The following is a 17,853-nucleotide window of genomic DNA, read 5'->3' as shown; positions in this document are numbered from 1 at the left end:
GAAGCTAATTAAAGACATAAACCTTCTCGTGGATTGGATTAAGCGTTGTCATTTTTTTTTCTTTCCTGTAGGAGGATAATTTTTTACAGCTTGAAGTGAAGTTACATATTTTCACAAGACAATGCAGAATGAAAAAGGGAAACAAAGAAATACATGCTTTACCAAAAGCCAATAAAAAGGAGACAGATTAGCTTTCAATCACACTGAAACAGGTCAAAGTAGTAAATCCAACTTTGCAAAGCTGTAAAGGAAAGATCCATCTTTGTCTCTACGGTTTAAATAAAAGTTTGACAAGAAAGTTAATAATATGAAAGAGAAAGGAGGATTTATAAAAATCTTTTTGCAGAAGTAAATAATTGAAACCAGGCACAGACCTCAGAAATTATTGTAGCTCCACTTCAACATGAAAAAAAAGAAAAAAAACCCTGCTGAATTTAGCACACTATGCAGAACGTCACAGAATGCCAGCACCCCAGAAAGCCAGCTTGTGTAAAGATGAAGCCATTTTGGAAGATTCACTGTTACAAAAATCAGCTGAAATTCTACCGACGTTACCACCTTCATGCCCACATCCATGGTAAGGGTACTACGGTGTAGCACATTTCCTAAACATAAGGCTTTGAGCCCCGTGTCTCCCCACGAATTCTCTCCCCCTTGCCTGCTTCGCAGCAGCGCTAACTGCAGCCCGCTTAATTAAACCCCACTCTCCCTCCTTCACAACAGGCCCACGACAGAAGGGATTTGCCGAGAAAGATCAAGCCACGCTCAAAAGCGGAAACCTTTTCTAGGCGAAGCCCCCGGCACGCATCCTGAAGAACAAAGTTTCTGAGAAAATAGCCGTGGCATAGGTAATAAAGTGAATTTCCTTCGGTTATAACTCAGATGGTCATTTCCTTCTGCAACCGCAGTGCGGAAAGGTTCATCTCTGGCCCCGATACAGAAGCAATTTCCATAAAAACCTTTCAAAAAGGTATTCTCTCACCTTAAAGCCAAACTGTTCAACATTCAGAAACCCAGTGCGAGGCACAAAAATACCTCTGTCAGGAGCTCACGTAGCGCGTCTCGCTCGCACGCTCGGGAGTTAAACGGACTGTTCACAGAAGGAATTATCCTCCCTGGACAGCCTGATGGAGGCTTTGAAGTTGGGAAAGCAACCAAGTTTCTTAGCACCAGCTGGATTTTTTTTTTTAGCTAGCAAATTTGCCGCTAATTCAGTAGTTCAAGACATCAGCAAGAGCTTCCTATTTCGTGCTTTCCCTCTGGCACATCACGATTCTTTTTCCACTTTCGCGCTAACGGTCCGGAGTTTGTCGCTGTGCCCACGCTGGGCACGCGGGGAGCTTACTAGGCGAGGGGCAGAGGTTTTGTGGAGCCTTCTGGACTGGCTGTAAGGGATCAAATGGCCTTCTTTAATCCCAAACTTCTACCTACATTTTATCATTGCCACTTCTGTCCCCGCACAGCCCTGATTTTCCAGCAGGAGGAAGAGTACGTGCGTTCCTCAGCTGCGAGTGACTAGCGAACCACTCCAGCTTCTGCTGTTGCAGCTTTATCTCCCGCCTTGATTAACCCAGTCTTATTTCCTCAAAGCTGCTTAGTGGGATATCTGATTCCCCAGAATCCTAAACTGTTGCTCAGAAATGAGTGCTGATTATTTGGACTGTCTACTCACCAGCTTTGGAATGCTAATCTTGAGGTGGTGACTACCTCACATTTTTATGTTTTGTCTCAGCCAAGATTGTAATTTCAAATATTATCTGATTATAATCCTCCCCTGGTGAGTTCAAAAGAAACAAAAGGCAGTAACTAAGATGCAAGCTTTAATTGCAGAAGGAAAGAAAAAAAAAAAAAAACCAAACAAACAACCAAACAAAAAACAAACAAAACCACACCATCTCTGCAGAAGTTTCATGTGGGAAAATCAGCAACAAATGTCACAGTGATGAAAGAAGTTGTCATGTCATAGTGTGCGTGCAAACAAGAATAAGCATCTTCCACAAGAAAGTGCTTGCACACTGGCTGTGAGATCTGGAACTCGTTATAAAGAACTGAAACACACACACAAAATAGCAATCACGACTGAAAACACCGGGTATTCACACAAGAGCAAACAGGTTAAGGGCATAGCGAGATGTCAGTTTAAAAAGGTCAAAGACTGAAGCCCTTTAGGTCCAAATCACTGGGGAAAAACACTAAGATCAGATATAGTTAAAGCCTGCTTTAGAACCCCGATTTCATTTTTAAATGCACATTCCTTTTCAAGCTAACATTTAGTATTAGGTTTAATTTTATCCAGGACTCCTGTTCCTATGGAAGACTAATCTCCCAGTTGGAGGAAATAATATTTTAATAATAGTACTTGTTTACTTTAAGCTTGATAGCAAAGATATTTCAAACACTGTTACTGAATCAAAAGCAGGTGATGGATGCTATTTTAGACACTAGAAAGATATTCTAGATGGAGAGATACAGCCTAATTGAGAGAGTAACAGGAGTGCAATGAGGCTAATCGGAGATTTGCAAAGCGTGACATGAAGGAAGATTAAAAACATTAAGGGCTGTGCACCCTAAAGAGAAGACGACTCATGGGGGGACCTCAAAGTCTTCATATCGAGTAGAATATAATCTTTTTTCCACACCTGTGACAGATAAGGCATGTTACTCAGTTTTCTTGACTAATTACAAAAAGAAAGATACAGGGTAAGCGTCAAGAAAACTCTTCTAATGGCAGGGATGAGGAGACAGAATAGATTAGCTGAGCGTCGCTCTACCATTGGAGATCTTTCCAAACACATTGAATAAATATCTGTCAGGATTAATATATAGTTGATCCTGCCTTGGGGCTGATGGATGAGTTACATGACCTCTCCAACATCCTTCCAGATTATTTTACCCTGATTCTGTTATGCAGTCGCTCACAAAATCGGGAACTGGATTTCATAACTACAAATGCCGTTTCCAAGATTCTTTGGGAGCTCACGAATGGTACAAGATAAATATCCTTTTCAGGTCCCACAGAGCTATTGGTTTCCCTGCTGTCGCAATCACCATATTTAAGCAGCTGGGAACACACACAGAAGTGGGGGAAGTTTCCATTATTCAGTTCGGAAGCCAGCTCTGAAGGCTGCAGATTAACTGCATCGCAGTTGTGCTAAAGACCATTTCAGCAAAGATACCCCTGTTAAAAGCACCCGCGAAATGCCGACATCTTTAACTCTCAAGTTGTCCGCTTGAAAGACTTAATTTTCGCAGAGGTGATAAAGGTTTAACTAACGTAGCTTGATACCAAACCCGGGAGATATCGGGGAAACAAATAAAGAGTTCAAACACCATTTTGGAGAATTTAAATGCAAGCTCTCCTCCAAGTCATTTACTGGCAAGCCTCCCAAATCATTTTTGCTTAATATAGAGTCATAGCATATCTCAAGTTGGAAGGGACCCATAAAGATCAATTAACTTACTGGCTAAGTTAATTCTCACCTTTAATGCAGCCAGAAGGCTCCCATGAACCAGATCACTGAAAAAATGGAATCTTTAGCCTTTCTGAGATCTAGTTCATAGTGATAAGAAGATATAATATCTTTACGAAATAAAGTAATTTGTCCAAGAAAAGTATGTTAGAAAATGCTGGCAATGACTTTAAAGAATCTATCCTCCTAATGATTCTTGTCCTGTGCATACACTGACCGCCTGTGCTTCTAAACATCTGCAATCTGAAGTCTCTTAATAAATCTCTCAGACACTGGGAAGAGACTGGTTTTAGAGTTTCCTAAATCAATGGCCTCTGAGACTCTTAATATATTCTATTTTGAACATCGTCAAGATGATTGAGTTCTGTTTGTGAACCGGGGCTAAAATCAACTTACATTATGATAGACCATGAGAGCACTTCAGGTACAGCCAAATCAAAGCAGTCCTCCTGCTCCAGGGGCGCATTCGGCACCACAGGGGATTTCTATATCTTGCGTTAGCATGCGGTTACCTCTCCATTACCTCCACCCCCAAGCAAAAACATAAGAGCTGAACTGTCTACAAGCTTTCAAAGCTCATGATTGAAGACCAGAAGATGAAAAGCAGCCTGCACCATGCCCCGCACACTCCTGCTACGGGTTAGGATCAGGTCCCGTCTCCGAGCCCATGAGCTGAGCTCCTTTCGCTTGGCATCGCTCACGTTCTCCGTCAACCTATTTACAATGCAATCTGTTTCGATCACACAGGCCATTCATCTAGATCCCACGCAAATTAAATTAAAGCCTCAGCTTTCATCAAAGCAATCCTTGTTTGTGTTGCGAGACTTGTATTTTGATCTCATCACAGCCCAAGCTTTAAATCCCTAATGCCACTTTGCCACAAGCGGTACCTGGTGTTGCTCGCCTGTTTGCAGCTACAACTCCTGAAGTGCACTCTTCAGCATCAGAGAAGACAACTCTTCGACCTTTTTTTGTCCTGGTTGCTATCGCCAAATCATGAGAAAAACAGAGAGAGTGGGAGATCCCCTCTGCCCCGGGCCTTTTTAGGCATACCTCATTGGAAAAAGAGGTTGGGAGATGCACACAGATCACCAGGTCGGGCAGCAAGAGCAGCAGTGAGAGACCGCAGCACAGCGGAGATGGGCAAACAAGCAGAGCCTTTCTACTACCTCTGCAAAAGACTCCTCTGGAAACCAAGGAAACTTCTGAATTTGAAAGCAGATTTCCAGAGGAAAACAAACCTAAAGGACTTCTCCCTTCCCTGATGCCGTAAGGAACAGAAGGCGGATTTAAAAAAAAAAAAAAAAGAAAAACACAAAAAACCCAAACAAAAAAATCCCAACCAAAACAAAATCAAAACCCCAGGCACACAAAACCACAACAAACAAGATGAAATGTTGTCTATTGCGGATGCTGACATTAGGACTCCACACCTATGTCATTTACTCTCCCCACATCCACAATCTGCGTTGGTGAGGAATAACTGCCACGAATGAATCAAAAAACAACCTGGCTTTTCATGATTATTTGGGCTTTGCAATAATGAATTTTTCTTCTCCCCCAGTAAAGCAAAGCATTACAAACCAAGGTGTCAGCAGCTTTTACGAGAATCAGCTGAAGTGACAATGGCCAAAGTTCACGCTAAAAGCTCAGTTCTTACCTCGTTATGTGGAACTGCACAATGAAAAGCATTGGCCAGTGTTGTACAGCGACAGTGATAGCAGTAGATAAAAAAGTCCTCTCCCAAATCCTACTTTTACACTTTATTTCACCCTGCATTCCTCAACAGAAGGGAACGGTCACGTAAGCTGCTTCCCAGCGCAGCTGGCTGACTAACAGCCGGTTGCGGGTGAGGAAGTGCTGGGCAGCAGCTTTGCGACTTCACCTCGCTGCTGCAGGTTTCGTCGTGCACACAAATCCCTTTCGAAAAAGGGAACGAAGGAGGTTTTTACCTTAACTCTCTAAGCTACCGGGCTTTGTATTTTCCATCCTTTCTCTCCAAGAAGAAGAAAAAAAGAAAGTCACGAAAAGTCAACACATTAAACCATTCAACTACTTTAGAAGCATAACGCGCTCTCACACATCCAAAGTTTTGCTCTAGTTAGGATTTTCAGAGTAACGCGGCACTGTATTATGCAGCTCATGGACTGAAACGGTGCTTTTGAAGCTGCTCTAGCTTATCAGTTAAATATGCATTGATTTTTTTATTTATTTTTTAAAGAGATGTATTATTAATTAGGCAACAGAACAGAGCATCTTCCCTGGAATTATTCCAGTCTGTGACTGAAAAACATATGCAGGATGCCATCCAGAATAAAACCGCTTAGTAATTCAAGGGGAGCATTTCACACAGCAAGCTCAGCGGCTAGCCTGACAAGAAAAGTCTATTAGGACACAATCTCTTCTCTTTCCAGTTTATGCTGGGCACAGCAGAGTAATTCAGGAGATGGATAAGGCATAGGCGACTCTCTACTTAATCCCTAACAGTTAACAGTAGCACAAAGACTGCTTGTGGGATTGCCCAAGCAAATTCTATCTCCTTCTCTTCTCACATCCAAAACACAAATTTCCCTTGACAGACTCCCGTCCTGCAGAGAAGATGCCAGAAGAACTAGCAAATCCCACCCATCACCACCACACACAGCGGAGTGATGTTACTACTTGAAATATCAAATCCATGGTCCAATTTGAGATGCTGGACAGGCAAAGAACAGCTTACATGAATTTAATGACTTCATTATAAATTTGCTCACGCTTACCTTGTAGGCCCAGCTCTGATCCTGCTGGCCAAGCGCCCACGTGCGCGGCAGAGCTGGAAATCAGGAGCGCTCAGCTCAGTAGAGACGGGGAGTATTTAAAGATGCTTTCTTATTCATAGAGCCAAAGACAGTCCCCAGCGCAAATTAAAACAACCTGCGCACCATCGTGGCCTGTGCTTGCTGGTGTTCCAACAGATACAGATGCAGAGGTAACCCAGTCCAGACCTGTAAATGAACGACAGGGAGGACAATTAGCATAGCAGCCCACAGAGAAGTACTTCACCCTTCTTTAGAGTGTTACATTACATTGGTGTTTACGTGTAAACATGTGAAATTGAACATTCACTTACTTTTTGCACAAGTATAAATGAGAACACAAGATTCAGTTAACGAGGCACGAGCCATAGATCGCTTGAGAGAGTGCAAAGCAGAAGACCGTAAGAAAATTGTCTCTTGCCTGTTTGCACGAGCTGGCTGGCAGGCCAGATTCAGCTAAGAAGGTGTGACAGTGCGACCCAAACACGCACCTACAACCCCACCTCGGGGTACCTCTGTACGGCTGGTGCTCATGATGCTGTACCAACTATTTATTAACAACATTTATTTTGCAGGGTGCCCTCTGTATGCGACCTCACGCTCATACACAAATCAAGCAAGCACAGCTTCAGCGGCTACTGTGCACCAGCAGCCTATGTGTGCGGTCTTAAACTATTGCAAACACGAGGAAACACAACTCAACCACCGAACAATGGAAGAGCATCAGCTCACGTGGATTACGGGCGCGCTGACAGAGACCACAAGCCCACTGCAGTTAAACTGTGCTAAGTCTGAGCATCAATTGTTCCCACTGACAATCTTTTTACTTCCTCCCATCTCCAAAAAGGATTAAAAATCCCCCGAAACTTCTCGCATTCAGCAAAGGACGTCGCCAGCAGAACCACAGCACGAGGTATCTGCTCCCCTGCGGGTCAGCCTGCAGGGAAAAGCGGGGCACCCACCTATGCAGCGTGCCTCCGAGCTACCGGGCAAACAACTGCAAGTTTTCAGCTTCACAAAACCCACAAGTCCCACATAAGGTGCTGAGAAAACAGCTACAGGGCACACGGACTTGTTCGGCACCTTGTTACAGAAAGGCAGGGCAGCAGAACAGCATCTGCCCTCAAACCTGTCTGATACGAAAGGGAAGTTGCACAAGGTCACATTAATGTATTAAAAAAAAAAAAAAAAAAAACCACCCACATTCTTCACATTGACCTCCCGTGTAACACAGAGCAGATCGGACTTCCCATAATTAATCTTGGAATTAGAGCTGAGCTTTCCAAAAGGTATCTGATCTCCATTTGGATGTTGTAAATCATGGAGAATCCACCAAAGGCTGCGACCAGCTGCTCCCTTGCTTCGTTCTCTGCAGATGTTTGATGCTTTTCGACATTCAGCCTCTGGGCCTTGTACTAGTGAGACTGAAAAGCCGTTTATTACCAAAACTTGATCATTTTTGTGGGTCCAGTTTAATTTTCCTGAACTTTAGGAGCTCTGCCTGTTATACAATCTACGAAGGTAAGAATCAGTCCGAGCCCCTCCAAAGATCACGCAAGTCCACATAAAGTCTCAGTTAAGTGCCTAAACTTAGGATGTCTAAATTAGACTTCTCTTTGTAGAGATGAACTCTTTAAGACCCATCTATTGGTATTCCACAGAATTAGGGATTTTTCCACCCAATTCAATCACCGCCACATCAGATGCCTGTGACGCAGAGCAGGGCACACTCCAGCTAAATGCTCCCATGCACAAACTTCAAAGTTGTGTTTCCAAATGACCGGCCCACGCAGAATCCAGACACACAGATGCGCTCCACAAATGCACTCCGATGTCATGTCTCTTTTTGACAGCTGTTGGAAGCTATTCAGTGAAGTTGCATTAGTGCAACTTTAAAGCAAAAGGACTCCAGGCTAAATTTAAAAAAAATAAGTCCAGAGGGACGTATACGCAAGCTGACACGGCTCTTATGTAGGGCTGGTCATTTTGCCTTCCTCCCCTCCCTTTTTACTTTTCCCTTCCAGAGGAACTCGGGCATTAGGCTGAGTGTTGAACTGTCGGTTCAGATTTTCAGCCTTAGGGATGAATTTCCCTTATGACTTGAGTCATGCCCGTGCTAACCCTTTGCAATTGTGTATGCGCAGTTAATCATATGCAGCTACACTGAACCTGATTGTTAAAAGGCTGAGTAAATATAACTACACCCTCGTTATCTTGTTTAAAGGTAGAAAGATTAATTTGAATTCTAACTGGAAATACTGATTCAATGAATAAGCCTGAAATGTAGCGGTTTTCAATTACACTAAGAAATTGGTCTTTTGAATTTCCAAATTATGCAAGGCAAAGCAAGTTCAATTTAATCTATAGATGGGGATGTATTTGCCATCCTCATAGCGCTGGATGTCAGTGAGCAATAGCTAAAAGGCCACCGAAAAAACCCCGTAATGTTGGCTGTTGGTGCCCTCCAGGGGCCAGGCCGAGTATAGCTTAGCTTTCAGGCAAAACACGTAATTTTTGAGCATTCAAGCAAATACAATAAATACTGCATATTATTACCCTGCTTTAAAAGAGTGCGAGTGCCATTATTCACACTACCCTTGGAGGACAGTTTCTCTTTGAGGCCCCACAGACACTGGGACGTTTGATCAAACAGGAGCAATGCAAGGGAGGTATGTATTTATATTTGACTATTTCCACTTGTCCTGCCCGGATTCCTAAGAAAACAAGGTTTATGTTGGATCACGCTGTGTGTCTGTCTGTCCTCTTCCAATAGCATGGAAGCCTTTGCCTGGACTCCAGTAAACCTGAGGGACAAGTAGAGGTGGCGAACACACTGCATGCTGACAGCATCCATGAAAATAGGCATTGAGAAACGAAAGCGACTAAACTTGATGCCCCACAGGCTGCGGGGCTGAAGCACCAACTCAGTCCTTACACCCACTACAGACTGAACCATAGGGTGACAAATCCAAGAAACCTCAACCTTGGAACCTCCCTCCACAGCACGAGTTACTCCTTATGTCCATTTTTGCCTGCTCCAGCTTTACATCAAGCAGCTGATATCCTCCAGTGGGCTTTAAACCCTCTGCAACGAGACAGAAAGAATCATTTTGCCCTCGCAGACTGCAGATGAGTTCCTTGCTGCGGGGAGTATTAATTCTTATTTTCCCTTGCCATCCCATACCATGGCTGCTGCAGAGCTGGATGTCAGAGAGGGCAAGGAAAAAGCAGGACTATCAGAGTACGGAAGTGGTCCACATGAGCCCAGAAGATAAACTGGGCATCCTACGCACAACATACCTCCAGCTGAGAGCTCTCTGATCCAGGATTTTTCTGGAATTAGTGGAACTCTTCACCGCCTCCCAGTGCCCACGACTCAGTAACTGCAGATAGCGTGGCTGCCAGGAGGTGTGTTATCAGGGCACAGTCATATTAGAACTTCTACTTAACATTCTCATATCTTACGAAAGCACACTGCCAAAATAAGGTTTGCATTATTGTCCAGTCCCACCTGCAAGAGTAGTTATACTTTATAGAGACTTTTTCTGCAAAATTAGAATGCAAAGCTTTGGTACACTAGAGGTGCCCAAAACATACTAAAACCACATCTCCCTTCTTAACCTCACGGCACAAATCATCCAGTAAAAGTCACAGCTGTGGAATGCTCCTCTTCCGTTGAAGTGGGTATGGCACAACTACTTTGTTTCAGAGGTTGAATATTCTGTACCAGCTAATAGTTCTCAGCCCGCTAGGCATAAATATTTAAATAAAGAGATTAAACTTTCTTACAGGCCTAAGCAGGCAGGACCGCACCAGATTCCGTGAACGCCTAGCAGGACATCGCACGCTCAGTTCTGAGCCCTGTGCTTTTTTCTCCCCCAAGTCCAGCATCAAGCTTCAGGCCCAGCCGCTGCTGACCTAATACACCAATGCGGTATTTGAAGATCATGAGACTTCAAGAGCTAGAGCTGCTGAAGGATGTCCTTCGATGCCAGGTGCACAAGCCAGCTTCTGCCTAGAACCGCTGAAAGAGCGAGTTACCTTCTCCCTCCCCCTTTCCCTGCACAAAGCTCTCTGGTCACGTCAAGAATTGAGACTTTAAAGATGAGGAGAATCCAGAAAGTCTTTGACGTAATTAATATCAGATAATTGTTCTGAGTCTTCTTGCATCTGCCAATTACAATTGGAAATTGAGTCTGGGGAGCTACTGCAGATCATCTTTATGAAATTACGATTTATGATGAACTACCCGGCTCCAGAGGCACTCCTCAAGCTACAGCACAATGATTCCAAATGGAGGACCCGTAGCAGCAATGACATAACATCAATTCCCAGTATTTAACATGCCCACAAGCTAGAATGTACACTCCTGGTTTGCTACTGTATTTGACCATGTAGCTCATGGATGAAAAATTACTTCAGAAATCAGAATGGCAGGTAATTAACAACACATGCTGTCCCCCAGTACTTTGGTTTGTTCTCCTTAAATCATTCCCCGTCCATGCGCTTTCTCACTGTTTTCAAGGCTTACTGGTAGTCAGCTTCGTACTTGAAAAGCAGCTTGGCTTCCAGCGATGCGACTACGTTGTTTTTGCAACCTGACAAGTTTGGGGTTGAGGCTGAGGGTAGTCCCAGATAGCTCCAAATTTGACAGTGAGCAGTCAAAAAATCTGACTATTTCCACTCAGCTACGTACCAGTTCACCCTCAGCAGAAACGCGGCTCCATCTCTCCCCCTCCCACACAGACTGTAAGACATCAGCCTCTTATTAAAAGAGGAACATCAGCTAATACACATGCCAATACACCAAAGCATCAGGGGGTTGGCCCATGGGGGACCTCCGACCGAGAGCTGCACGTGCTGCTTTCTGCGAAGGCACCAAAAAGGAAACCTACACTCCACCGATCCTGCCCCATCCGAGCCGTGGTCATCTACGTTTAGTCAAGACTGGTTAACACGGGGATTCTGGAAGAACAATCTCTATTATGTTTCGGACCTGTCACTTACTGAAGCACTAAAGAAAACTGAGCAGGTTTTATTTCGGTCACCCGCAGACCATTGGAGAGGCAGCTCAGCAGGTTTGCCCGCACCGGCCGCCGCCGAGAAACGCGGGCTCTCCCCGGCACCTGCAGGTGGCACGCTCTTCTTGCATATTTCTAATCCCCGCACTATAATCACATCCCAGGGAAAAAAAACCCCAAACAAACAAACAAGCAAACTTTCCCGATAAAAAGCAGTTTCAAAGATTATGTACTGATTTATGAATTGTTTTGTTCAGAACCATCAATTTAAACAATTGCTTTATTTTCCAGAGGCTGTGCTGGATTAGATTTAGAAAACATTGACATGAAAAGATTAATGCCGGAAAACACAGAATGAGTTAAAGGAGATTGACAATGAAATACACACCCAGCACTGCGCTCGGAACTGCAGAATATGAAGACGCATGAAAAGCATGACTCATATCGATCGCAAGAGTAGCGAACATCTTCAAATAACAAAGCAGAGGCCATCTTTGGAATTAAAGTTCAGCTGGTATTTCTACCTAGCATTTAACTGCAAAGATTTTGCAGAGTGACTAATCTTTTAACTTAGAACAAAGTATTTTACCTCCACTGTCAGGTTGTTAAGCAGTGCAGCTGTAGAGTCACTCGTGTGCCCCCACCAGGTGGAGGAAATTGAAAGTTAGCATTTCAGGTGGCTTAAATTGTGTGCGTTCAGCTTGAAACACCTTTTTAAACGATGTATCCGCCTTCAAGAACTCAGAACTTGTATCATGTCTTTCTGCAGGCACCGGTCGCTACAGAAAATTCAGTCCAATGCGCAGTGAGGTCTCCAACGTCAGCACACCGACGTTATCAAGGACTTCTTCGCACCAGGCCATTCAACCTGCCTTTATCGTCATATTTGTTGACACAACATTTATCAGATCTCCATTTTTGTGTCTTTAGGCCGATGGTGTTGTACATACATAAATACAGAACAAAACGGAAAAGAGAACTTTCCACATTAACAGTCCTGAAAAGCGACAGCCCAACTATGAAGGATTTCCACTGGCAATGAAGCTTTTTGAAGGCACAGTACAACTCCTGAAGCGCCCATAACCAATGGCAGATTTTTGTGGCAAGTTACACAGTTTTGCTCAAGTGAATTATCAGAAAACACGGTCCAGTGCACTTCTCCAGGAGACAGAGGCTGCTCCATAGGTAGCCCCACAAATATATTACGCCTGGGGAGATTTCTCCCACATGAATTCTTACAGGCTCATGATGAACAGGCTCTCCAGAGCAATTCAACCAGGAAAAAATAATTTAAAAAAAAGGCATTTTTTTTCAGATCATGTCTTCAGACTGTACAGCTGCAGGGACACATCTCACAATACAGCTAATAGGGATGGACAACGGGACGGCGCAGAGACAGGACCGCAGTCCCAGCACCCACGAAATGATGTGCCTTGGACTCCCCAGTGCACACACCATCCCCTTTCCCAGCCCTGTAGCCACTGTCAGATATAGGATCTCATGGTCTTTACATTGAGGCTTCCAGGACATGGATTCCCGTAGGAAAGTATGCGCCAACATGTTTACACTTGGTTCAGCTGCCAATCTGCCTAAAAACGGGAAGGAAATTTTGAGGCCTAACCACTAAAATTAATGGCTTTGTGGCAAGCCTGCAATACCTCGGCCACAGAACGGAATGATTCATGACATGTGACAATGTTTCAGTAATCATAACTGCTCTTGAAAATGAAACTACAGCTAATCAGGGTGGTCTTGTTTTCCTTAAATACATTAAAAAGTCATTACCTCAAGAACTCCTTACAACAACACAGCACTTTTTAAAGCGACAGATTAGGATACGCTGAAGGGCTTTTGAGGCGGTCGTACTCCATCCTTCAGTCATTTCCTCAATGGCCCCATTCGTTCATTCAACAGCCAGAAACATTAAATTTCTAGTTTCTCTGTTCAAAGCTTCTTGCTGCCCTTCACTGGCAGAGTCTTGCTGAGCTTGGGAAGGAAACAGGACTACTCATAAGTATCAGCACAGTTGTTTTCTTTTTTTCGCCTGGGCCTAAATTTAAAGCAGACCAACATGTTTCAGAAATATTAATTTAGATGAGGCATTTTAAGTGCAGCGAAGGAGTTTGTCAAAGTTTTCCTTCTCATGCTTCTAGCTTCATTGATCAACTCAGCCCTGTCACAATGTATTATAGGAAACTGTCTGGATCCACCGTGGTCTAAGGCATACTCATACCTCAGAGACAAATATTTACAAGCCAAGGTCTCCTCTTCAACAGGGACACAAGAAACCAAACCGCCCGGCAGTTGCGCAAGACTGCAGTTAACTCCTCCCGCACCGGGAGGACTCTTGCACTAAAGAGGGAGCAAAGCAAGAGAAGAGGAGCACACCAACAGGGACGAGTCAGCATCTTGAAGCGTGCAAGGAAAAGGGCAGACCTTGGAAAGAGCATGTTTCGGGTGGCAGAAATCTGGAGGAAAAGCCCCGTCCTGCACAGGAGCTCCCAGGGAGCCAGCCTAGCTCGAGCGCTTGTGAGCTACCTGATAAAGGTCAGCAATAAACGTCGGGGAAAGCTGCTCTTCACCTGTAGCACGCTTTCTATAACTTCTTGCTACATTACAGATTGTGCTGTTGAGAGACTGCAGTCGAACAGCAAAATCCCACTGTGGTAGCACTGGGCGCATCCCTCCCTACTGCTCTAGGCAAGAAGATGGTTCCCACAGCGAAGAGCTGTATGACAAAAGTTCGCTGTCACAGAGCCACAGGGAGGAAATAACAGAACAGCAACAATGCTGAGGAGCTCTTAAGATCAGCAGTATTTGAGCCAGAACAACACAGTTGTCACTGCTGTGTTCTCACAGAGCAGAGCACCCCTAACGGCGCGTCACACAGAGCTGTAAACACAAGCCAGAAATCCTCTCCCAAACTTCACGCCCCTCCAGAGCCTATACAACCCACGATGTGTCACCCATGCCCGGCCACTCTCATCTGGGATGCCATCAACGCCGGGCACTGCCCTCTGGAAGCCTCCCTCCAGCCCCGCTCCTGCGCTCGCCGGTGCCTGTGGTTACCCCCAAGCTCCAATGGCCCTGACAATCCTCATCTCACCGGTGGGGTGAAAATAGGCACCACTGTCTTCTCCTTAGCTGTACGCAGAGCATAGCTAACAGGCAAAAGTCTTGCAGCATTTCCATTCTAAAAGGTTTTTTGTTTCTTTATTTCCTTCTTGTTTACACCTCCCATGTTTACGTTGATGTTGGCCAGAAGAAATCGCAGAAGAGTGTTTTTCTGTTTATAACGCCCTTTGTCTCTGCTACAGCAGCAGCAGGATCCCAGCTCCACAGTCAATCTTTAAGTGACAGAATAGCTTGTGTGGTCATGCTAAGGCATGTAAAAATTGCTAAACGCAGCCAAATGCTTCTTCAGAGCTGGATAGAAGTATCTTTCCAATTTCAATACACTTGCATGCTCTAATCTTTGCACACCACAGCTCCTGCTTCTCAGCCGAGAACAGAGAAGTGGAAGCAGTTTTTGCAGTGCTTGTTCTTCTTTGCAACAATCAAATCCGAGAAATACCATCAGACCAAAGAACAATTTTTCCTCCACTGATGGATACACCCTCTCTAGTTTTGCAGATGTGGTTATTCAGATTTCTCCGAAATAAGACATACACAGTGTTACTAAGAGCTCTGCATGTCATTCCAAGAAAGCCATTTAAGCGTGTGTTGGATAAAGAGCTTGCATCAGCCTAGTAACATTTTGTCCTCACTTAAACAGCTCAGGATTGACGAGTGATAATGATAACCTGCGTGCTTTTAACCTCTAGGAAAAAACTTAAAGCTGTGGTCCACACTTCTGTCATTCTCCCACACTCTTCTACAGAAGATACTCCCATTAAATACTTGCACTTCCACGACCCCTTTAGTCCTAAACCCAGGCACTAAGTGAAACCCGCGCAATAAGTGAATCATTTTTTGCAGAATTCTGCTCCTTCCCAACAGGCTACAGTTCAAGCTCACGTGCGAGTTCACCTTACCGAGTGACACCGCTTATTGTAACAGACAACATACCCAAATACTGCGCCTCGCAAGCACAACTCCAGTCCCGTGAAACAAGACCTGACCCGTTTCCTTAATCGATTGCAATAACATCGAGCAAACCTCTCCTCGAGGAGCGAGAGCCCCCCCAGGCCCTTTGGCCCCAGACCCACCGCCCGGAGGCATTACTGCTCCCTCCCTCGGCAGGGTCTTCTGCAGATGTGCAGAAAACACCTGGCAAGGGTATGCAGGAAGCGAAGGGGACACAGCAAAAGACAAGAGAAGCCTGCAGGTTTGATGTCACGTATTTGTGTTGCATGGGGCAGGGGGAGTTGGGAGGACACCCCAGCACGCCTCACGGTGGGGAGGAGAGGGGTCATGGAACTCAGGCAGGGCGAGAAAGCCCTGGGGTCTGAAACAAACTACTCTACTTCCCTGCTGCATGATCTACAGCCATACCATTCGATTTTCCAGAAGAATCATGGCAAGTTACAGCTTTTCTCTTTGCTCTCCAGTTATTTATGGTCCACATCTGAGCCAGGAGATCTTTCAAGAGCAAACACGAGACCTTTCTGTCCGTACTGCTCCCGGACTCCAAACGAGCCAGCTGTGAGCACTCCTAAGCACTACAGTGGAACAGAGGAGCCACATTTAGTCGTGCTAAGTCTAAAACGATCTTAAATAAATCCCCCCTTCTTCTGGATCAGTCCTTTCCAGTTACATCACCATCCACCTGGGTAGCATGAAGTAGTACTATTGTAAAGCTGATAATTATGTTTTTACAGAAATTAGACGTTAAATGTTTTTTCATTGTATTTAGGGCTCAAACATTCCAGTTCAGCATAGAAGAAAATAATTCTTATTTTCACCAGAGAAAAACAGTAGTTTCCATTGAATAGAAAAGGTATTTCCCCCCCCCAAAATTGCACTGGCTTGAGACCATTAACAACCACATTTCAGACCTGTACCAGGAAGAGATTCTCCACTCTAAACTCAGAAGTTTCCCCTTTAAATATCTCTGAAAGAAAGGAAAGAGCTCCTATTAACATTACTCCTAGAGCTGAAAGACCTTTAGACATCAAATCCTGGAATTATTCAGTTACTCTGGGCTGAAAGAGCAATTTCAGAGTACTTGTGGAGATGGGCATTTAAGCATTATATTACTAAGCTTCTCTCACTCCCAGATCTGCAAGAATATATTCTACACACCAGGAATCAACACTAGGCTTACAGAAGAATTAAAACTTGGAGTCCTTTGAGGACTTTTTCCTCTTAAAGGCACTGCTCACTCTCACACCGGCCCCTACACGCCGCCCCGGGGCAGCCCGCTCACACGATGCCCACAGCACGCAGAAGCTTCGTACTCACCCAGACACGAGGACAAAAACGAGACCAGCATCCAGGAATAAAATAAAATAAAATAAAATAAAATAAAATAAAATAATAAAATAAAATAAAATAATCCTACTTTACTAGAGACAGAAACAAGCACCAACCTCTCACAGCACTGTCCAACAGGCCACAGAAACCCCAGAGCAGCTCAGCGCCGATGCTGCCCAGCCCTGGGTGGAGCCGGACCAGCTCCTCATCATCGCCTGCAGCTGGGGGGGTCCCAGCCCCTGGGTAATCTCTGCCCGCCTGGGCTGCACCAGCTGAGCCTCATCACACCCTGCACCCTCCCAGGGAAGGTCCCCGGGCCAGACTTAACGATGCATCCACCCGCCGCCTCTCCCTTTGGGGAGTATCTCCTGGAAGCCCCAGTGCACCCGAGGAGCTTGGCACACAGATACAGTGGTCACACACCACCGGGGTTTCGGCTCCTCTAAGGCATCGTGACACGTCAGAACTTTCTATTCTGTGGCAAACGCTAACATTTCAAGTTTTTTCCCAACTCAGAATCAGTTACTGCAATACTGTCCTCTTAATGTGTTAAAGTTTTTAGGATTTTATGCACTCTTTTTTTCTTTTAGAAACCTTTTTCTTTGCACCAGTCATATGCAGTACTTGAACATAAGCTAAAAAGTGAAGTTATTAAACAGAAAATTGGTTCTGTTTTATCTCAAACCGGGACACGCAACGACAAAAACAGTTCAAGAAGTCTGTCGCTTGCAAAGACTTGCCTACAGGTTTGCAAAGTACAAATGTTCACTTAGACTGGTAACCACGCTAAAACTTGGTAAGTGCCACTGATGTAATTTAAACAAAATGCTCAGCTGTAACTCAGCCCGCAGCACAGCTCAATACATGCCGCTACTTCTGAAGGGAAAAACCAAATACCTGTGTTGTCTCATGCTACAGCAGTTTCCCGTTCTTGTTGCTCCCACCTGGTGTTCCCATTGCTGCAGGAGAAACCATTGGCACGGCAGGCTGTGATGCTGATCAGTTATTTCTAAGAATTAGTTTGGAATCTTGGCATTCTCCATCTCTTCTACAGGACAGAAGGCATCTCATGAATATTATTTATTCCCTCTTAAACAATTTCCTTTAAATCCTTCCAGGTTTCCTTCAGTAAATGGGAAACTATAACGCACG

The 17,853-nt window shown here is 44.6% G+C and overlaps 1 long non-coding RNA gene across 1 annotated transcript in view; it reads right to left on the bottom strand.

The window, feature by feature from the left end:
• The window catches only part of LOC309675550, a 159,287-nt gene that overhangs the window by 87,364 nt on the left and 54,070 nt on the right, over positions 1-17,853 (bottom strand). The window contains exon 2 of the long non-coding RNA XR_014269509.1: positions 6,230-6,454. This is a non-coding gene — a long non-coding RNA (uncharacterized lncRNA). The remainder of the gene's footprint in view (positions 1-6,229; positions 6,455-17,853) is intronic.

Source organism: Vanellus vanellus (assembly GCF_965231255.1).
Source record: "Vanellus vanellus genome assembly, chromosome: 9".
In the NCBI taxonomy this organism is placed as follows: domain Eukaryota; kingdom Metazoa; phylum Chordata; class Aves; order Charadriiformes; family Charadriidae; genus Vanellus; species Vanellus vanellus.
The sequence above is the reverse complement of the archived record's forward strand: the minus strand, read 5'-3'. Positions and strand labels throughout refer to the sequence as shown.